The sequence below is a fragment of the Protopterus annectens genome, chromosome 8.part0 (genome assembly GCF_019279795.1).
Source record: "Protopterus annectens isolate FY-2018-M chromosome 8.part0, PAN1.0, whole genome shotgun sequence".
Classification (NCBI taxonomy): domain Eukaryota; kingdom Metazoa; phylum Chordata; order Ceratodontiformes; family Protopteridae; genus Protopterus; species Protopterus annectens.
In genome coordinates, this window is record NC_056741.1 from 562,020,914 (window position 1) to 562,043,474 (window position 22,561).

A 22,561-nucleotide genomic window follows, 5' to 3' on the forward strand; every position below is an offset into this window, starting at 1 on the left:
AAGTAAAATCTAAGTTGTCTGTGCACATTTAAGGAGTGCAGTATATGCTCCCCTTTGTTCTGTGGATTAGGAAAGAAGGTTGGCAAATGGATGGACTGATTAAGAGCCACACTGGATACTACCTTGGGCATGAAGGAGGGATTGGTCTTGAGGGACACCCTGTCCACATGAAAGATGATGAAAGGCTCTACTGTCATAAGGGTCTGTAATTCAGACACCCTTCTTGCTGAAGTGATCGCTAAAAGGAAGGCTGTTTTCCAAGAAAGGAATTTCAACTCTGCATTTGCAACTGGCTCAAAAGGAGGTAGAGTGATGTTTTCCAATACACAGTTAAGGTCCCAGGCTGGAGTTGGGGCTCTCCTGGGTGGTCTTAAGTTTTTGGTCCCTCTGAAGAACTGCTTGAGCAGTGGATAAGAGAAAAAGGGTGGTTCTGTGTTGTAATGAGCTGAAATGGCTGAGGCATGAATTTTGATGGAGGAAAAGGAACGGCCCTTGTGAAGCATCTCAGTTAAGTATTGAAGAATCTGAGGTAAATTGGGCGCTGCTGTGTCCATCCCTTGAGTTTGGTTCCAGGAACAGAATCTTTTTCATTTTTCAGCATAAGATTTTCTAGTACTAGGCCTCCTTGCCTCTAGAATGACTTCCAACACTTGTTTACTGAGGGATGGTAAGGAAGAGCTCAGGTAATTAGTCAGGCTGCTAGGTTCAGGGTTTGAAGCTGAGGGTGCAGAATCTGGCCCTCCTGCTGGGACAGCAGGGTAGGGGTCTGAGGCAGGTGCCATGGTGCCAGCAGTGACAGTGCGCAGGAGGAGGTACCAGTGTTGGCGTGGCCAGTCTGGTGCAATCAGTATCATCCTTGGTTTGTCCTGTTTGATCTTTAGTAATACCTTGGAGAGGAGAGGCAGAGGAGGAAAGGCATAAACTGATACATCTTTCCAAGTGAAGGACAGGGCATCCACTTTCCAAACCTGTTTGTGGGGAGTCCTTGTGCAGAATTTGTCCAATTGGCAGTTCTGGGGGGAGGCAAACAGGTCTATCTCTGGGCTCCCCCATTTGTTTATCAACATGTTGAATGTCTTTGGTTCCAGTTTCCACTCGTGTGGGTTCATGAGATTTCTGCTTAGTTCGCCTGCCAGTGTATTGAACTTTCCTGGCAGGAACTGAGCCTGTAGGTGCACTTGGTAGCTCAAGGCTGTGTTCCACACAGCCATGGGTAGTCTGCAGAGAGGGTATGAGTGGGTTCCTCCCTGCTTGTTTATGTACCACATAACAGTGGTATTGTCCATCTTTACCATTAATTGCCCTGGAAGAATGTGGTCCTTAAAGGCTGTCAGAGCATTCTGTACAGCTAACATTTCTTTCCGATTGATATGCAGGTGCATTTGACTTTGGTTCCATTTGCCCTGAATGCACTTCCCTGCCAAGTGAGGCCCCCATGCATAGTCTAATTCGTCTGTTGTTAGGGTTTGGGTGGCAGGGGGTAGAGTGAATGGCAGCTCCTTGTTTTGGTGGCAGGCCTCTGCCCACCAAAGGAACGCTAACTGTAGGCAAGGTATGATAGGAATCATTGCTTCTAGATCCTCAGAATGTTGACACCATAGGCTTTTTAGATACCATTGTAGTTTCCTCATATGCAGTCTTGCATATGGAATTATGAGAAAGCAGGAAGCCATGAACCCCAAGGCTTGTAGTATTTGTCTTGCAGATAGCAGGGTCTTTCTGGCCATTAGTTTGAAGTAAGCTGTCAAATGAACATGTTTCTCTGTCGTGAGGAAAGCCATCTGTGAGGAAAGCCATCTAGGAAGTTGTGTTCAAGCTTGCTCCCAGGAATACAATTTGTTGGCTGGGTACAAGATACAGGGTACTTTTTGTACAAATGCCAGATGATTCAATAGTGTGTCCTGGCTTTCTGTCTGAATTAGGTAATCGTCCAGGTATGGGTATATTTGAATATTTCTTTGACCGCAAAATGCAATGACTGGAGCTAGGCACTTTGTAAATACCTTTGGCGCAGTAGATAAGCCAAAGGACAGTGCAGAGAACTGATAGTGCATGAAGCCTACTTTGAAGCGTAGGTATCTTCTGCAAGATTCCCTGATCGGGATGTGCAGGTAGGCTTCCTTTAAATCCAGTGTTGCCAACCAGGCATCCTTGCCTAGCATAGGAAGCAACTGGTGAAGAGTTAGCATCTTGAATTTTGGGATCACCAAAAAAGTGTTTAGAATAGAGAGGTCCAGGATAGGACGCCAGGAGTTGTCTTTTCTGGGCACCAGGAAAAATCTTGAGTAGAAACCTTGTCCCCTTTCCTCTTCTAAGACAGTTTGAATAGCCCTTATACCTGAGAGGGAGAGAACTTGCTTTTGAGCCTCTGCCTACTGATTTTGGGGTAGATCTGGCCAACCGTTTGGGGTTGGTAAAGTGTGGAAGTGGAATCTGTATCCTTGGGAAACTATATTTAAAACCCATTTGTCCTGGGTAATGTGTTCCCAGTTTTTTGCCTGCAGAGCAATCTTTCCCCCTAAAGGAGCAGTCAGTTGAGAAGGGCTTGGAAGTTTTAAAGTTAAGTCATTGAGACAGTTTACCATAGGGGGGGAAGTCTTACTATTCCCTGCTTTGGAAGTGGGAGTCCCCCATTGCTTAGTCCTGTGTGTACCTTGGGACTATAGCCTGGGTGTTCTGCTGGTTCTGGGTTTGGACTGAGAAGGCCTGGAAGAGGCAGGAAAGGACCAATTCCTAGAGGGCCAATGCCTACTAAATCTTGGAGGCTGTATTTACAGGACAGTTTGCATACATTTAGCTTTTTCTCCATCTTTTTAAGTACTACTACTGCTTTGTTGACAAACAGGCGGTCCTGGTTTAAGGGAGCATCCAGCAATTTAGCTTTAACATGATCTGGCAAAGACTGCTCTTTAAGCCAAGCATGCCTTCTAAGTACAGACCCACTGACAGCAGCCCTGCAAGATGTCTCTAGTGAATCAAAACCACATTGCAAAATATGATTTCCAACTTGTTCAACAGAATGCATTAAATCCTGCAAATCCTTATTTTCAGCACAGTCAGGAATCAACATAATTTTCTGTTTAAGCAATCCAATAATATGCTGCTGATACTTTAACATATGAAACTGGCAGTATAAGACCCTAATAGCCAAGGCTGCAGAAGTGTATACCTTCTTACCCCATCTATCCAGCGACCCGGAATCTCTATCAGAGGGGGTAGGATTTTTGGCAGTAGTAACCTTAATGCCCTTGGGTCCCTGTAAAACGCTCTGAGAATCCGCAGCAGGATTTTTAAAGAGGAACTTGTGAGAGTCAGGAACCCTGTAAAATCTATCTGGTTTTCTGGGAGCAGGATTTAAGGGGTCAGAGATAGATTCCAAAAAGGCATCATTAACAATGTCCAGTATGGGGGGGGGGGGGGGGTAGCCTGTGTTGGGGCAGGAGTAAGAAATCCCTAAGCCTCTTTTTAGACTCAGAGTAATCCTGGCTTTCCCAGCAAAAATGCTCCCTAAGAGTATGCAAGGTTTCACCAAAAGAGAAATCCTCTGGAGGGGAAGCAGAGGGAATAGAGTCCTCTGCATCAGAATCCTCATAGGTAGATAAGGGTAATTCCTGGTCATCAGAGGAAAAGTACAGTTTTGTACCTACCATAAATGTAGACAGAAATTTCATAATCCTGATCAGAAGAATCATAAGCAAATTCAGTCCTAGGTCTCTTAGAGGAGGAAGGTCAGCATTCACTGATTAAAGTAATAAGATCTTCAGCCATTGTTATCATTTGTTTTTTAGGCACAGAGTCCTGACCATGCGGTCTGGGCCTCAGTTTTATAGGAATGGATCGAGTTTTTAGGCCTTGAAGAAAAAGATGGCATCGGTTTAATATGCAAGCCAGTAGGCCTGAATACACCCTTACAAGCCGGTGCCTGCAGAGCGGCTCCGGACCCATCCAAGGTAGAGACATCCGCAGGTTCCAAAGTTGTAGCATCTTGCGGCACACCGGACTCCGAATGGGTCTCAGTAGAGGCCTGCGAATCTAAAGTAGCGAGTATCAGGGGCTGCAAAAGCACCTCACTGAGTACCGGCGAACTGGCGACTAGCTTAGGAGAAGCGTCGTCAGCAGCTTTGGACCTAGGCGACTGCCTCTGTCTTTAACTTTGCATTTTTTTGGAATGTCGTCAGTCAGGTGGCTTACCGAAGGCATATCTGGATAATTGAAGAGAGTACCAAAATATTTAGAAGCATAAATATACAGACGATGAATAGTTCGTTGCTTAAATAAAGGCACAAAACCGACAGCGAGGTACATTGTGGTCAGGGCCTAGGCAAGGAATACAGTATGAAAGAAAATCTTTATGAGGTATTTGCTTTTCACAAGAAATACAATTACTGACTTTTACTGATATCCGTTTAGAACAAGAAAAAGTTTCCCCAATGGGATACTTAGCTTTAGTTGAAGACTTTGGTTCTGAAACTCGAAAACGAAAATTTCAGGAGTCGGCCAACCGGTACTTCTGCTTCAGGCACCGCATGGCAATAAAGACGGATGTAATGGCATCGGCTGCATGCTTTATACCCCTGACTACCTGATGTAATGGAAGATGAGACAGCAACCAACGCAGGGCCCAAGACTTTGATAATCAGGCCGACTGAGGGCTACTGCAAGCAGATAACCCAAATATGATGACTGCAACAGTGAAATACGAAGAACATCTGCCCTGGTTGAATGAGCCCTCACTGGTGTAGTTAAGGAAATACTCTCTGAAGAATAAAGGAAATACATTGCAAAATCCATTGGAAAATCGTGACTTTCGAAATACCCCTGCCTTTTCTATTAACAGAGAAGGCCACACATACTTGGTCTGAGTGCCTAAATTCTCACGTTCGATGTAAAAAAAAAGCGAAGTTGACGATGAACATCCAATGTGTGCAGAATATATTCCCCTTTATTGGAAAAGTTAGGGAAAATACTGGTAAGTGAATACATTGGTTGATATTCGCTGGTAAAGCCACTTTAGGCATGAAGGATGGATCAGGTTTTAGAAACGCTCTGTCCTTGTGGAAAATTAAATAGGGTGGCTTGACAGTGAGAGCTTGTAGCTCCAAGACTCTCTTTGCCAAAATAATTGCCACTAAAAAGCACTCTTCCAGGAGAGAAATTTAATATCACATGAAGCTACTGGTTCAAAGGGAGGTTTTGTTACAGCCTGAAGCACCAAAGTCAAGTCCCAAGGAGGAGAAGGATGTTTAACAGGAGGCCTTAATAGAAAAATCCCTTTTAAAAAGGCCTTACAAAGGCATGCAGAAAAGGTCGAATCACCACCAGGTGACAATTTCAAATGGCTGCCAACTGTATCTTAATTGTGGAGAAACTAGCTACTTCTTTAAAAAGAGAGGTCAAGAAGAGAAGTATTTCGGGAATGGGGCGGAGAAAGTACAGTTGTGTACACTTACCATAAATGTAGATGTTCGAGTATATTCACTGTTGGAATCATTACATTTGGGTTATCCTGCTGGCAGGTTGCCCTCAGTCAGCCTGAATTCCAAAGTCTTGTGTCCTGCTTCGGTTGCTGTCACCTCTTCCCTGACGTCAGGGGTATAAAAGATGCAGCCGACGCCATTTTATTTAGTTTTTCTTGCCCCAGATGTCAGGTGCCCCCAAAAGGGTAGGCTAAAATTAGGTAAATAAAACATACATGCACCAGAATAAGTTTTACCTTCCTCTATAAGCAAATACACCATCTAGGTTGCATAGATTAGAGAAGTAAAGATAAGTTCCAGCAAAAATCAGGGGGTTGGCAGGTGGGTAATCTGGACTGCAACAGTTAATACAATCAAACATCTACATTTATGGTAAGTGTACACAACTGTACTATGTCCTTCGTGTTTCACTGTTGCAGTCATTACATTTGGGTTGAGTCACAAAGCTATGGTTGGGGGGCTGGTGCTAAACAGCATTAGGAGCAGCTATGAGGCCCTGCAGAACTGCAGTGGCAAAGCCTGCCCTGGATTTAGAGTAAAGAGGCAGATTGTAATGTTTTGTAAAGGTATGCAATGAACTCCAAGTAGCAGCCTCCAAAATGTCCTTGGTTGGTACTCCCCTGAGAAAGGCTGCAGAAGTGGCTGCAGCTCTGGTTGAATGTGGCCTAATGCCCTTAGGCACTGGTTTGCCATGTTGTGAGCAGCAGAAACGAGTGCAGTGACCTAACCATTTTGAAATAGTCTGCTTGGAGATAGCCTTTCCTTGTGATGCTGTGGCATATGCCACTAGTAATTGCTCTGACTTTCTGAAAGCTTTAGTTTTGTCCAAGTAGAATCTAAGTTATCTGTGTACGTCCAAAGAATGCAGATTTTTCTCTTCCTTGTTCTGTGGATTTGGATAAAAAGTTGGCAAATTAATTGTTTGGTTAAGGGCTACACTGGATACCACCTTAGGTATAAGTGTAGGGTTTGTTCTCAGAGAGGCCCTGTCTGGATAAAAAATGATCAAGGGTTCCACAGCCATGAGAGCCTGTAGCTCTGAAACTCGTCTTGCAGAAGTTATTGCTAGGAGCAGAGCTGTTTTCCAAGATAAGAACTTTATGTCCGCAGTAGCAGCTAGCTCCAAAGGAGGTAAGGCGAGTTTTTCCAAGACATAATTGAGGTCCCATGCAGGTGTTGGCGTACTCCTTGGAGGCCTTAAGTTTTTGTCTCCTCTGAGGTACTGCCTTAATAAAGAATGAGAAAAGAGTGGTGACTCTGTATTGTAATGAGCCGAAATGGCAGAGGCATGGATTTTGATTGATGAAAAAGAAAGGCCTTTGTCCAGCATCTCAGTTAAATATTGCAAAATCTGAGGAATATTTTGGACAGCTGCATCAGTTCCTTGAGCTTGGTTCCAAGCGCAAAATCTCTTCCATTTCCCAGCATAGGATTTTCTAGTACTAGGCCTTCTGGCTTCTAAAATGTCATCCATCACAGCTTTACTGAGAGGAGTGGTTTGTATGGCTACATTATCCGCCATGCTGCCAGGTTTAGGGTCCTGCAGAATCTGATTGTTTAGTTGGGACAGTACATGAGGTATTTGAGGTAAGGTCCAGGATGGGCACTGGGACAAGTTCCTTAAGATTGGATACCAGTACTGGCATGGCCATTCTGGGGCAATCAGAATAATTTTTGGTCTCTCCTGCCTGACCTTCAGTAGTACATTGGGGAGGAGCGGCAGCGGAGGAACGGCATATACTGATAGGTTTGTCCGGTTGAAAGATAAGGCATCCACTTTCCAAGCTTGTCTGTGATAAGTCCTTGTGCAGAATCTTCTTAGTTGATTGTTTTGAGGGGAGGCAAACAGATCTATGTCCGGGTGTCCCCATTCCCTTGTTATCATGCTGAAGACTTGTGGATCCAGGTGCCACTTGTGGGGATCCATGACGTTTCTGCTTAGTTCGTCTGCCAGAGTATTTTCCTTTCCTGGCAGGAATTTTGCCTGCAGATGAACTTGGTAAGTCAATACTGTGTCCCATAAAGCCATGGCTAGTCTGCATAGGGGGTAAGAATGAGTTCCCCCCTGCTTGTTTATGTACTACATGACCCTGGTGTTGTCTGTCTTTATCAGTAGTTGTCCCGGATGAAGTAGGTCCTTGAAGCCTATCAGGGCATTGTGAACAGCTAACATCTTTTTTTGATTGATATGCAGATGTTTTTAGTTTGTGGACCAGGTGCCCTGAATGCCTCTTCCTGCCATGTGTACCCCCCAGGCATAATCTGATGCATCCGTCATTAGGCTCTGCCTGGCTGGGGTATTGAAAATGGCTGTCCCTTGTTTTGGTGACAAGCCTTTGCCCACCATCGAAATTCCTGTTGCAGGCAGGGTATTAGAGTAATCACTGTTTCCAGACTATGGCAACATTGTGACCAGACACTTTTTAGGTACCACTGAATTTTCCTCATATGCAGTCTTGCATATGGAATCAGTAAGATGCAGGATGCCATGAAGCCCACAGCCTGCAGAATGTTTCTTGCAGATAACTGGGCCTTTGTTGCCATTTCCTTGAAATAGGTAGTGAGTTGCCTTTGTTTGTCTGGAGTGAGATAAGCCATCTGGGCAGTTGTATTTAAGCTTGCACCCAGGAATATTATCTCTTGAGAGGGTACTAGTTTTGATTTCTTTTTGTTGACTGTGTACCCTAGGCATGTTAAAAGTCTTATCACAAAAGTCAGATGCTGTAGTAGAATGTCCTTGTTCTCTGCTTGTGTGAGGCAGTCATCCAAGAAAGGATATATTTGTATTCCTCTTTGTCTGCAGTAAGCAATTACTGGTGCCAGGCACTTTGTGAAGACCCTGAGCACAGTAGATAAGCCAAAGGGCAGTGCAGAGAATTGGTAATGCTTTGAGCCAGCCTTGAATCTGAGGTATCTTCTGTATGATTGTCTGATTGGAACATGCAGGTATGCCTCTTTTAGGTCTAAAGTCACAAGCCAAGCCTTGCTGCCCAGCATGGGCAGAAGCTGCTGTAAGGTCAACATCTTGAATTTTGGTATATCCAGGAAAGTGTTTAGAAAAGATAGGTCCAGTATTGGTCTCCATGCTTTGTCCTTTCTGGGCACCAAGAACAGGCTTGAGTAAAATCCTTGTCCCTGCTCTTGCTGTGGCACTTGCTGAATTGCCCTCATATCCAAGAGAGTAGCGACTTGTTTAAGAGCCTCTGCCCACTGATTTTTTGGCAGGTCTGGCCAACCGTTTGCTCTTGGCAGGGTATGGAAATTAAACTTTTAGCCTTGTGACACCATGTCTAAAACCCATTTGTCTTGGGTTATAATGTGCCAATTTTGAGAAAAAAGTGCTAGTTTTCCCCCGAAGGGTGCTGCCAGAAGAAAAGTGCTTGGTGCAGGCAGGGGGAAGTCATTGGGACCGTTTCCTGTATGGTTGTGATTTGTCTTCTCCACCTTTGGAGGTAGAGGCACTCCACTGCTTAGACCTGTAGGAACCCTGCGGCTGTGATCTGCCTCTAGGGTGTCTGGGTCTGCCCCTTTGAGGTCTGTCTGAGACTGGAAAGAACCAATTCTTTGTAGGCCAGTGTCTGCTAAATCTAGGTGGCTGTATCTGTAAGAAATCCTTGACCGTTTGCATAGATTTAGCTTTGTCCTCCATTTTCTTTAACACCTCCTCTGCCTTAACACCAAACAAGTATCATGTTGTAAAGGAGCATCTAATAATTTTGCTTTAACATGGTCAGGCAGATTTTGTTCCTTTAACCAAGCATGCCTCCTAATTACAGAACCTGTAACAGCGGCCCTGCAGGAGGCCTCCAGAGAATCAAACCCACATTGCAAAGTATGCTTTCCAACTTGTTCAGCTGCATGCAATAAATCCTGCATTTCTTTGTTTTCTGCACATTCAGAATTTGCCATCATTTTCTGTTTAAGCAGTGTCATGACATATTGCTGATATTTGAGCATATGAAATTGGCAATTTAAAGCCCTTATAGCCAAAGTAGCAGATGTGTAAATCTTTTTTCCCCATCTAACCAGTGCCCTAGAATCCCTGTTAGAGGGGGTAGGGTTTTTTGCAGTAGAAGCCTTGACCCGTTTTGGGCCCTGTGAAATAGTTTCTTTGTCAGCAGTAGGGTTTTTGAAAAGGAATTTATGAGAGTCAGGGACCCTGTAGTATCTGTCCGGCTTAAAAGGAGCAGGAGGTAAAGAGTCAGGGGTCAGACTAGACTCCGAGAACACATCATCTACAATGTCTAACACAGGTGGAATAGCTAGAGGCCTGTGTTGAGGTAGTAAAAGGAAGTCGCTGAGTCTTTTCTTAGATTCTGAAAAATCTTGGCTCTCCCAGTGGAAGTGCTCCCTCATAGTGTGTAAAGTTTCCCCAAAATAGTCCTCGGGAGGAGAAGCTGAAGGAATTGACTCTTCAGCATCAGAATCCTCACAGGGGGAAGAGAATATTCCTGATCAGAAGAGGAAACAGAAGAAATGGAAACCTGATCTGATGATTCATAGTCTGTCTCTTGCCTAGACCTCTTATCAGGAGGGGGATGGGAACCCCTTTTCAAGGTAATCAAGTCTTCGGCCATTCTGAGCATCTGTTTTTTGGGCATGGAGGCCTGTCCTTGTAGCTGGGGAACTTGTTTCTTTGCCTTTAAAGGTGTTTTAGCCTTTGTCTTTGAAGTCGGTTTAATATATAATTGTTTGGATCTGAATACACCCTCAGAAGCCGATGCCTGCTCAGCGGCTCCGGACCCATCCGAGGGAATTATCTCCGAGGCTCCAATACCTTGAGTTTCCAGTGGCCTTGGCAACTCCACGTGGGAGTCGTTAGCGGCCTGCGACTCTAAAGTAGCGGGCGTCAGGGGCTGCAAAAGCGCCTCAATGAGGACCGGCGAACCGGCAACTTGCTTAGGAGAAGCTTCGTCTTCGGTTTTGGATCTCTGTTGCCTGTCTTTGCCTTTTTGTTTTTTGTGAACTCCGGCAGTCGGATGGCTATCCGACGACATTGTATAATTAAGTCTTCGCCCAAAATAGCTAAATGCAAAATCGTACCGACGCTTAATAGTGCGTTGGTTAAATCTAGCACAAAACCGACAACTAGCAACGTCGTGGTCAGGGCCTAGGCAAGGAATACAATAAGAATGAAAGTCCTTATGAGGTATTTGCTTCCAACAAGAAATACAATTATTAACTTTTTCTGACATCGGTCTGGAGCAAGAAAAAGGTTTCCCCAATAGGGTACTTAGCTTTTAATGAAGACTTCGGATCTGAAATTCGAACACGAAAATCTCAGGAGTCGGCCGACTGGCACTAGCGAACTGCTTCTGCTTCGGGCACCGCGCGGCAAGAAAGACTAAATTAAATAGCGTCGGCTGCATCTTTTATACCCCTGATGACCTGATGTCAGGGAAGAGGTGACAGCAACCAATGCAGGACCCAAGACTTTGGAATTCAGGCCGACTGAGGGCAACCTGCCAGCACGATAACCCAAATGTAATGACTGCAACAGTGAAACACGAACAACATTGGGTCTAAATTCTTATTTTTCCCCCAAACCGCAAACCTCTTCTATTTACTGTAATAAGCTTTTCTGGCAGAAGACCTCTGGGAAGCAAGATAATCTCCTTCACGGGTGAAGCTACCCTGGTCTTACCCCAAATCACTGGAAGTGGACATACCACGCTGTCAGACGTAGGGTCTAAACTCTAAAGATTCCGGAGTGGTAGAAGAGAAGGATAAGATAGCAGATCCGGAATTGGATCGAGCACCCTGGGTAGATACATCAAATGAGACCGTAGAAGGGGGACCACACCTACCGAGGCCAAAAGGGGGTAATGAGGATCATCTGACTCTTGAGGTGTCTGGCTTTCTGAAGTACTCTGGGAATTAGGGATAATGGAGGAAAGGCATACAGGAGACCCAGAGGCCAATCGTGGGAGAGCATGTCCCTGGGGGATTCCTCCTCTGGGGGGATCAATGCAAAGAAGCTGCTGCATTTGTGGTTGAGAGGAGAAGCAAACAGATCACAGCTCGGATAACCTCACCAATGGAAGATCTGTTGAGCCACCACTGGATTCAGGGACCACTCATGAGGAGTCAATACAGCCCTGCTCAATTTGTCCACCAACACATTGGATGCTCCTGGAATGTGCATTGCAATGAGAAAGTGCCCCGTGGCCATCGCCCACTCCCAGACCCTCATGGCCTCACAACACAGCAGATAAGAACGTGTGCCCCCCCTGCTTGTTTATATATCACACAACAGTCATGTTGTCTGACAGAACCGCACTCGCCCCATGAGGAAGGAAGTCTTGAAAGGTTTGCAATGATAAAAGGACTGCTCTCATGTTCAGAACGTTGATGTGCAGTTTGGTCTCTGAGGGCGACCAAGTCCCTTGGACCATCTGTCCCTGGAAATGTCCCAGGACAAAAGTGTCTGAGGTAAGTGTTACCACAGGAGTAGGAGGAACGAAAGACCTGCCTGCTAGGAGATCTGGAGAGCAAATCCACCATGACAGATGCCTGTGGCACCGAGGTGAGCTGAATGGGGAAAGACAGAGGATGTTGCCACGCTGACCACTGAACTGCGAGGGTTCACTGAAGGACCCTCATATGGTACCGAGCCATCGGAACCAAATAAATGGCTGCAGCCATCAATCCGAGAGTGCTGAGAATGAGTGTGACTGCAGAGCAGGTTACCTCCAGCAAGGTCTGAACCTGGTAGCGAATAAGTGACACCCTTTGAGGAGGTACGGCTGCAATCTGAGAGGTGGTGCCCAACAGAGTGCCTTTATATTCCAATTTTTGTGTTGGAGTCAGGGAGAATTTCGCAATGTTCACTGTGATCCCCAGGCGATGGAACAGGGAGAGAACGTAGTGAATATTGTCCAGTAGTTGATGCCTTGTGAGGGCCGTCAGGAGCCGATTGTCCAAATAGGGAAAAACTTGGATTCCCTGCAGTTGGAGGTGAGCTGCTACCACCGCCATACATTTGGTGAACACATAGGGGCTGTGGCGAGACCAAAGGGCAGGGCCCGGAACTGGAAATGATCGACTCCCAAGCGAAAGTGGAGAAACCTCCTGGACCATTGATCCATCTTTACATGGTAGTATGTGTCCTGGAGGTCTACTGAGCACATCCAGTCGTTGCTGTGCAACAGAGGCACAATCGACTGTATAGTGACCATCCGAAACTTCAACTTCCACATGAATTGGTTCACTCGACTGAGATCCAAAACAAGACATAGGTCCCCTGTTTTCTTTGGAACCAAAAAGAAGTGGGAATAAATTCTGGATCCTCTCTGTCCTGCAGGGACCTGTTGGATGGCTCGTTTTTGAATAAGGCTTATGACCTCCTTTTGGCCTGCCTCTTCTTGATTGGGTGGCACGTCTGGAAAAGGACTGAATTTTGGGGAAATTTCCAAAAAGGGAATGTAATAACCCCTGGATACAATCGCCAGCACCCACAGATAGTTTGTGATACTTGCCCAGGCTTAGGGGTGCAGCAATAATCAACCCCCGACTGCCTCAAGGGAAGGACAGTTGAGCAAAGCCTCAGGGACATTGTAAAGGTTTCACAGAGAAGGGCTCCCTGGAACCTTGGTTTTGTGGGTCTCCTCTGTCCCTCGGGCGACGTCTACCATTGAAACCTCTTCCCCATCCCCTGGAAGAGGAATCCTCCTGAACATCCTGAAAAGGAGACTGTGCCTTCCTGAACCACATTTTCTTACTTCCCTTCTAGGTCTCGGAAAAGGACCTCTGAGGGGCAGAAAACCTGATCCCAATGGCTGACAAGGTCTTCCCTTCCTGTTCACTGCGGTCAAAGTGTCTTTCACAGTGGGATCAAAAACAGTGGAACCATCAAAGGGGGCATTAACAAATGACGTCTTGAAGGCCTCTGCAAACCCGCTCAAGTGGAGCCAGACATGATGCCTAATAGCGATACCTTGAACCCGCAGCCCATGAGGACCCTTCCGCAGCATTGGAAATGAGTCTCATGGACGAATTCACCACTGAATGAAGGGCTGACAGCTTTGGAGAAATAGCCTTGAATTCCTGCTCAGACATGGACCCAGAAAGGGATGAAGACAGTTCTTTTACCAAATCCCTCTGGAGACGGGTAAAATGCACAAGATAATTTAGTGTTCACAGACTGAAAGCAGCCGAAGCGAACACTCGCTTTCCAAATCTGTCCATAGCCTTCGACTCACGATTGGGCAGATGGACAGAAGAACTCTGCTCTGCCAATTCCTTCTTGGTGGCAGCAGCCACCACAATAGCATCAACCAGGACCGCTTTGGACTAAAAGGTTCTGTCTGGAGGAGGGCTCAAAAATATGTCTGCTTTCTAGGGCACTGGCTCCACAGTATCTGGCTTCTTCCAGGCCCTGCTGGCAACAAGATCAATTTGAGGATCTGTAGGGGGGGACACCCAGGAGGTAGATGGCCCCATACCGAAAGCCTCCAGGAAAATGGATTCCTCTGAGGACGGGGTTTGGGTAGACTTACTGCCTTTGGCCTTGAGGATCTCCAGTATATCTTCAAAGGATACATTCTCTAGCGGAGATCTTGGGGACCCATCCCCTTCATCAGCATCTGTGTCCTCGGTAAGAGACTCCATAGGGGAGTCGAGATGTCTCTTCTTACAAGTCCTCTTCCTGGGAACTTCCTCCACTGGGGGTGGCGGGGAAGACTCAGAAGAGGAAGGGACTCATGTGGGGGGATATCCCCCTGGAGACTAATTCAGACAGGTTGACCTGGAGCAGGATGAGACAAGCCACTCAGAAACTGGGACTGGGTAGGTGAACTGTGCATGGAAGAGGAAGCTCTGATAGCAGAGGAGGATCTTTTAGCAGCCCGGAAGGACTAGAAGAGGTTCCATCCTCCTCTCCCACCAACAAAACCCTTGCGGAACAGTCCCGCCACTCTGCTGGATGGCAGCAGACTGGAACTGTCAATGGCCGAGGCACCCAGGAGAAGAGACCGGTCCCAAATAACTCGGGCCCGAATCTAATCCCATGGACGCTGGCTTGACATAGCTGGCTGGGTGGACTGTCCCGGGGGAACAGAAACAGGGCCAGCCATTGATACCATCAGGGAAGGGCCTGAACTGGGTCCTAAAACTCCCCTAGCCTCCACCCCACTCAACAGTCCCTTAGAATCCAAGCCACTGGTTGCATGAGGAGCGATCGAAGGGGTGGGGGTGGGAGATTGGATCCCTGACCTATGGGTTCGGGAAGCCAGAAGCCCCAAATCCATCTGATCTTTCAGGAAGGCTCGCATCATCCTGTCCAATATCCATAGGGATGACACTCTTGGAAGATGGGGAGGAGATGGAGGACCTACTCGGAGAGTGGCGCCTGGAGCTTGAGTGTCTTCTCTTATGCTCCCTGGAACCTAATTAGAGGGCAAAGGATCCAGTGGAAGATACTCCACTACTAAAGGCTCTGGCATGACTCTCAGATCAGACCTAATCGGAACCGAGCTTAGCAAAGGATCCCAGGAAATAATTCTCAAATCCCTTGGATCTGAAAGAGTCGGATCCAAAGGTACGGTGCCTCCCCTTGGATACGAAGGTCCAGGGCCGAGGTCCCTGGATCCGGGGGGAAGACATCGAAGTCACCGGATCCAAGAGCTTAGGGTCCAAGCCGTTGGATCTAGGAGTGGAGTCCCTGGATGACCTAGGACCCGAAGATCTCATATCTGAACCTGCTCTAGCTGGAGCGGGATCCGACAGCCTGGGACGCTTGGTTACGGCCTCTCAACATAAGCTTTCTTTTTAGCCCCAGGAGGGGCAGCCTTGGCTGGGGAAGCAGTGACCAAGGGCCCTCCTTTGACGAAACCCTTAATTAACAACTTATTTCGGCGGTTGACCAAAGCCCTCGTGTTGAATGCGGCACAAATGTCGCATTCCACCTCAAGGTGGTCGCTGTCGAGATAGTAAAGGCACTCCTCATGCGAGTCAGAAATAGGCATTTTCCGCCCACAAGAGAGCACCTTTTAAAACCTAAAGGTTTTTCAGACATGGCCGAACCGCAAGGAAAACCAGAATCCACAAACAAGCCAAGGTTCGAAAGCCTAAAATCCGTCCAGAACTCTCGCGCACACTTATTAAAAAACTCTTACACACCACAAAACAACTAGGCCGAAGACAAAACCCAGAGGAAAAAAATGACCCAACAAGGTTAAGACTCGACTGGGAGGGGCTAGATAAGAGGGAAAACTACCCACTAACCTACAAACTCAAAAAATAACAAGAAATTTCAATATTCTGATCTAAATACACTTACACTAACAGGAGCTGAGCAATCTGTGTCTGACTGACTTGAGTGGCAAAAGAGATCTGAGGGAGTGTAGGGCAGCAGAACATTATGGGAGGGGAGGAGTTTGAGCAAAGCTGTGTTCTGAGTATGCCGGATCGGATCCAAGACCCGAACGTGAGGAATGGTGACAAGAGAACATCAGATCGAAAAGTTTGTCACAGACTTTTTGTGCAGCAGGTAAAGCAGCAATTCCTCAACAGAAATTTACGCATATGGCATTGGTAAAAAAACACTAACCATTATCATGTTTCACTGAGTCAGCTAGGCTCCTTAAAATGCTAGGCAATAGTCTAGTCTAACAGAAAGGACTGGGTTTGAAGAAGACAAATTCTTTTTACTAGAAGAGGTTGCCAAAAAAGCAGAAGCAGAAACCCAGACAATGGGGCTTAGAAGCCAAACACTGTCAGCCATACCCTGAATTTTTTTTTTTTAAATAAAACACTACTAGGCAGAGTCTGCAAAAGCAGAGGAGAATTACAAGCTTTCTTAACAAAGCTTCTCCAGTGGTGGTGTCAATGGAGAAAGATCTTTACAAACTGTGTCCAAAAGATCAAAATCCTTGCTGAATTTGAGAAAAGCCAAACAAACTGACGCCAGATCCCCAATCAAATCAGACCCCAAGGAAGACAGAATGGTGGTGGAAGCACCAAACGTTAATCAGAATCTGGGTATGCACCCTGTAATTAACTGTCCACATAATTAGGAAAAAAAAAAAAGTCAGAAACCATTACTCTAAAACAAGGTTGTTTTTTGGGGGTTTTGTTTTTTTTTGCATGCTCAACACTAGTGAGAGAGAGCCCCTAGAAGATGTATAAACAATGACAACAGAATACATGTCCCTGACTTCATTTACCTAAAGAGCTTGGTTCTCCCATACCTTAAGCAGCCAATGGTACAGTCCCAGAAGATGTGACTGACCCTCGTGTCACGCACAGCTATGGTACCATACTCCAAACCAAGGGTCCTGGAGGTAAAAGAAATGGAATGGTACAATAGTCTGGCCATGGCTAAGAGTACTCAGAATCACAAGCCATAGGCTAAGTATGAGTTTTTAGGTGCATAAGGGGCAGATGGTGTTGGTGGTGGTGGTGGGGGGGGGGGGGCACAGTATCAAAGTCCATCAACTCAGAGGGGGCAAACTTATATCCAGATCAATACCGAATACTAGCTGCACAGTCAGCTCAGTATCCAAAAGAACAAAATCCACTATTCTCCTTTAAACTGGTCAATTGAAGTTTATTTCTACAGGGATATAATACTGAATACTGCACTAAGTAAATGACAGCAATTTCAGTAATTCAGCACCAAGCACAAACACATTACTAGCCCAGTCAAGAGTTTATCCCAAAAAAGAAACCTCAGTCACCACCTGTTGCCCCTATCAATGAGGGACACAGGTGGAACCCCTGGGGACAAATTTATGGATTCCTATACACTCACCAAGGCTGAGCTTGAAGAGGGTCGGCAAGTTGCTCTGTTTGATATGTATGGGAAGTCTATTCCAGAGACGAGGCAGCCTCTGGGAGACAAAATGTCTCTCCACCACATTTTGTTGACATCGCATATTAGATTAAGGCCTTTCAAGCAGGTAATGCATGATGAGTTAGACTTATGGATATGGAGCATCTCTAGTAGGGCAAGGTCTAAGATTGCCTTGTAGGTGAGACACAGATCACCCCTGAGCAATCTGTATGATACCGAATAGAGAGATAAGTGATGTGAGCCTGTCCGCAAAGAACAGGTGTTGGAGGCCATGGATTCTCTTTGTGAGGTATTTCGGTGGCCTTTCCAGTTGATGCAGATGTTTGGAGAGATACATACCAAACGCAGCGTTATACTCAATTATTGGTCTAATGAGGGAGGAGTATAGAGAGGTAATAACCTCCATTTTTCTGGATGCAATCCCTTTACTTATGAGATGAACCAAGTAAAAGGCTTTTCTGACCACTGCCGCTACATGATGGTCAGATATGAGGTTATCAACCTGAATGCCCAAGGTCTCTCACCACAGATTGTGTGCTTAGGATGGCTGCCGCTGATGTAGTAATCAGTAAGGGCCATGTTTTTGCTGAATGGTATGATGATACATTTTTTGCATTTAGCTTGAGGCCATGACTTTAGTACCAGGCATTAGTTGCTGTGAGACCCTCTTGCAGTATGTTAACATCACTTGGGGAGTCAATGACAGCAAGTAACTTACAGTCATCTGCAAACTTGGTCAGCTGCAGGCCTTTTATCTTTGCCTGGACCTCTGAGAAGTAGATGCCAAGCAGTAGGGATCCCAGGACAGATACCGGGGAACTCCACTACTGACGGGTCTGCTATCAGAGGTGGAGGCACCTATTTTGATTTGAAGGTCCTGTCTGTAAGCCAACTGGCCAGCCACCTGATGAGATAGGGATTTACACCAAGTTGTGTTAGCTTTTCAATGATACCCGAGTGGGAAATTGTGTCAAAGGCCTTGGCAAAGTAAAAGTAAGCTGTATGCACTGACTTTCCCCTCATCCAGGGCCTTGGTGACCGTCTCAAAGAAGTCAACCAGGTTCAACAGGTAAGATCTGCCCTTGACTAATCTGAACTGGGTAGGGTCAAGTGCTTGGAGATTGACTATGTCCTTGTTTATGAGATCCCCAATACACTCCATCCCTTTACAGGTCAGACTTGTCAAGCTAATGGGGCAATAGTTTCCAGGGTCAGTAGTGGCACCACCTTTGTGCAAGGTGATGACAATGGCAGTTCTCCACTCTGTTGGAATGAAGCCTGTATGTCCTAAAGGACCCCAAAATAAATTACCATAAACCGCCCAAAACTAACAACAGTACAAAACAACCCTCAACAAGGAATTAAGAATAAACTTATTAAAAATTCCAGTCAGTAGTGCTTCATATACAAAACAGTGCCAGTGTGTGTCCTAAAGGATTCCAATTTTAAGAAATAAAGACTAGAATTAGCCCGAAAATAAGAGACATCATAAAACAGTGGTAGACAAGGAATTAAGTGTAAACATAATAACATTTTTTATAAGAAATGCTTCAGAAACAAAATGGTACCAAAATTATGGCTTAAACGAAAAAATCTTTTAAAATGCATCAAATTACACAATTCACTTATACATATGAAGATATGACTAGAAAAATTGTGAAATAGTAAGTTTAGAAACCAAGCAAACAAGGGAAAAATGTAGACTTGAGTACACAGACTAGGAAGTTTACCTGTAAAAATATTCAAAATAATGCTTCAAATCAATGCAAATAGCCACAATTTATTCACAATTATGGTAGCACAAGGCAATGACAGAACTTAACTAAAATGGCCCCAGTACAGAAAGTCTGCTAGGTACTCCCCAAACACCATCAAACACTTAAAAAGGATTAGACACCCTTGAAAACTAGCATTCAGCTTAAAATACACAGCATAATCCTATATTGTGAACAGGAAAAGTACTGCAAAGCTGAACTTTTTTTTTTTTTTTTTTTATTAAAGAAAGACACAAATAATGACAGAGAACGTAGAGGGAGGAATAAAATAACACAAATGGTTTCTTGTCTAAGCTCAGGAGATCACAGCTGCCAGAATGGGATAGTCTTCTCAGAGATTTTTCTTTTCCAATGGCACTAGAAAAGGGCTATCTGTAGCTGCGAAGGACTATCTTGCTCTGGCAGCTAACTGATCCTTCACAGCCACAAACAAGCAAGGGGAGTAGCCTGAAGCTCTGAGAGACTGCTACCCATATGCCAGTAAGGTAGTGTGTTTGCTGAACATCTGCATTTAATGATGTGCCTAGCTACTTGGAAAACCTCAGCCACCATTAATAAAGCCTGTTGTTTACTGGCAGGTTCCTCAAGGGAGGACAATGTTGTATTTAAACTGGCCACAACAGACAATTTAGTCAACCGAATCAGATAACTCAAAGCTCAAAAGCCCATAGTGGAGGGTGCATAAACCATTCTCCCAAATCTGCCATTGCCCTGCTGTCTTTATCAGAAGAAAGAGCATTGGCAGCAGGTAATAACTTATTTGAGGGTTTGTCTGCAGACACAGAAAATGCAGAGGGGTCTGCCAGAGGGTTTCCCTACAGAAATTTCAAGTCATCGGGTACCCTATGAAACCTGTCAGGCCTTTTAAGTGCTGGTGGCATCAATGAAAGTCTCCAGAACATGTAATACTGGTGTAGCAGCAGGAGTGCCTACCTTCCAAGAGGTTATAGCATCTCTGTTGGACTTCAGAAATCTGCTTACAGTCTCATTAAAAATGCTCCATCCTGTCAACAACAGTTTCACCAAATGAAGCTTCTTCAACATGGAAATTAATAATAAGGGGAATCATCATCACCTGAGGCCAGTTGACCAGGCAAATGGATCTACGTTGAATAGGCCAAGGAGTGCTCATCCGAATCCAATTCATCCTCTTCATCCAGAGAAGAAGTGCCCACATGTCTCTTTTTGGGAGTGGAAGGAAAAAATAGTAGTAACAGTAGAACCTGTAAAGAATGGAAGCCCAAGTGTCATTATGGCCTCAAAGAGGTCCTGTGAAAAATCAATTCAATCCTTTTCTTTGGATGTCTGAGGGGAAGAAACATTTTTAGTTTTTTTGTTTCTTTTTCCCCATGCGACTTATGCTTTGACTAAACTTGGAGGCTCCAACCCCTAACGAACCACAATGAGCGATCTGGGAATTTCCCCTCTAATGAGACTCTGCAGTATGTCTTTGGGTCCTTCGAAAATTAAAAGTGGGGTTCCCTATTCTTACCATCATCAGTAACTTCAGTCATTTTGGACATGAAAACTTCAGAAGCCATACTGGCCTCCATCAGGGTAGCTATAGTTGTAGTCTGAGCAGATGTTGGGCATATCAAGGATTTTTAAGAGCTCTGCAGTTATGTCAGAGTCTGACTGGGTAGTCATGACAGCAGGCCTACACCTCTTAAATTCTTCTTTCTAATGGGAAGGACTTTAGGGGTAGAAGGGTCCACTATCTTTACTTGGGTGAGTCACTTGAGGTGCTGAGTTTCCAGGTAGGAATTGAAAGATGAAAGTCATGTTCTTAAAGTCTTTGGAACAAAGAACTGAGAGACCGTAAATTTTTTGTAGCATAGCAGGCACAGGGGGTGGAGATCCTTGTAGGGGATCTGCCTACCACAGTTGCACTCCTCCCCAAGCTGGCATCTAATACAGCAACACACAGTAAAGCAAATGAGAGAAAAAAATAAGGAAGGTTCCCCAACGGAGCACTTATCTGAACCAGTGAAAGCTAACGGTACATATGACCACTTGCAGAACAGAACGGACTTACACTTATGTAAGCTTATACCCAATGAGCTTATGTCAAACATCGGACGTACAGCTCTATGGAAGATTTTGGCTTTAGTACCCCTGCCAAACGTCCAGGTTATCTGGTCAGATAATGCAACAGTTTACAATAATACAACAGTAATACAAGGAAGGTCATCTGAATATGTGACCCAGACAGAGAAAATCTTAGAAATCTGAAGTTTCTTGCTTTTGGAATGTGATGGTAAGCATCTTGTAGGACTAAAGTTGCCATAAAGCTCTAATCTGAGATCAGAGGTAATACTGTTTGAAGGGTCAGCATCTTGAACTTTGGAATCTTTACAAAAAGACAGACAAGAAAGATCCAAAATTAGTCTCTTTCTTTGGAACCAGAAACATTTTGAAATAAAATAACCTTCCTAATTAATCTGCAGGAACAAGCTCTAGGACTCCTGCATCTAACATGTGATGGAGGACTAAAGGAAACAATTCTTTTTGATTGGGGGGATGAGGGGGAATTCCCCCAAAAGGAGGGGCCTCACCTTCAAAACAAATTTGTCTAAAAAGTCTGAAACTATATGCTGTCAACAAGGAGAATTTAGAGACAGTTTCCTTAAAACAAAAAGAGATGCTGGAGCAGCCTGGGGAGGAAGGTGACCTGGTTTTTGGAATAGTCATTCTGAGGAGGACACCTGACCTTTTTTTTTGGAAAAGCTTCTCTCTTTTGTGGATTTTCATTTTTGCCCTGCCATCTCTTCTTAGGTGTCTTTCTGTTATCAGTGACTCTTGTTTGTTCTGTCATTTAAGGGGAGCAGAGGATTTGGAGGAAAAGAACTTCAGAACCTGAAAGATCCTAGAAACTCCCTGCATTAAATTTACCATTCTCATCCCATTGCTTTAGCACCTGCATATCAAAATGTCCAAATAAAACCTCCCTAGCAGGAGGACAATTTTGATTTCATACCCAGACTAATCTTAAGACTGTTGCTGAAGCAGAAGCTCTACAGACAGTTATCAGCATAATCATATACACTTTTTTAAGCCATGTTTGGAAACCTGAGACAGGTTAGCCACAATCCCATTCAAGTAAGACCTACCTTCAGGAGGTTGGGAAGCATCAAACTCTCTCAGATTACTGGTACATTGGGAATAATTTCCCTCATATACACATGGTAATTTAGAATTCTGAAGGATAATGTATAGGAAGAAAAGAATCTCTTACCCAGCCTGTTGAGAAGTTTACCCGCTATCACCAAGAAGTGGGTTACGGGTGGTAAAGCACCTGTTCATATTGGGAGAGAGATCTGCAGGATCTCTAAGATGAGACAACAGATCCTCGTTAGCTTGAGAAACTTTATACAATTTATCTTCCTTTTTGGTACTGATGGCTGAGAGTCAGAAGTGTTGCAGGAAGCATTAAAAGCATCCCCTAGGGCTGGCAGAATAGGAGGAACAGGTACTGAATGTGGGGCTTCTTGTTATAACAAGTCATAGTATCTGCC

General features: G+C 45.0%; 1 protein-coding gene across 1 annotated transcript in view; it reads right to left on the reverse strand.

Moving 5' to 3' along the window:
• EIF2AK3 (eukaryotic translation initiation factor 2 alpha kinase 3) overlaps nt 1-22,561 on the reverse strand; it is a 928,830-nt gene that overhangs the window by 459,053 nt on the left and 447,216 nt on the right. The window lies entirely within an intron of this gene.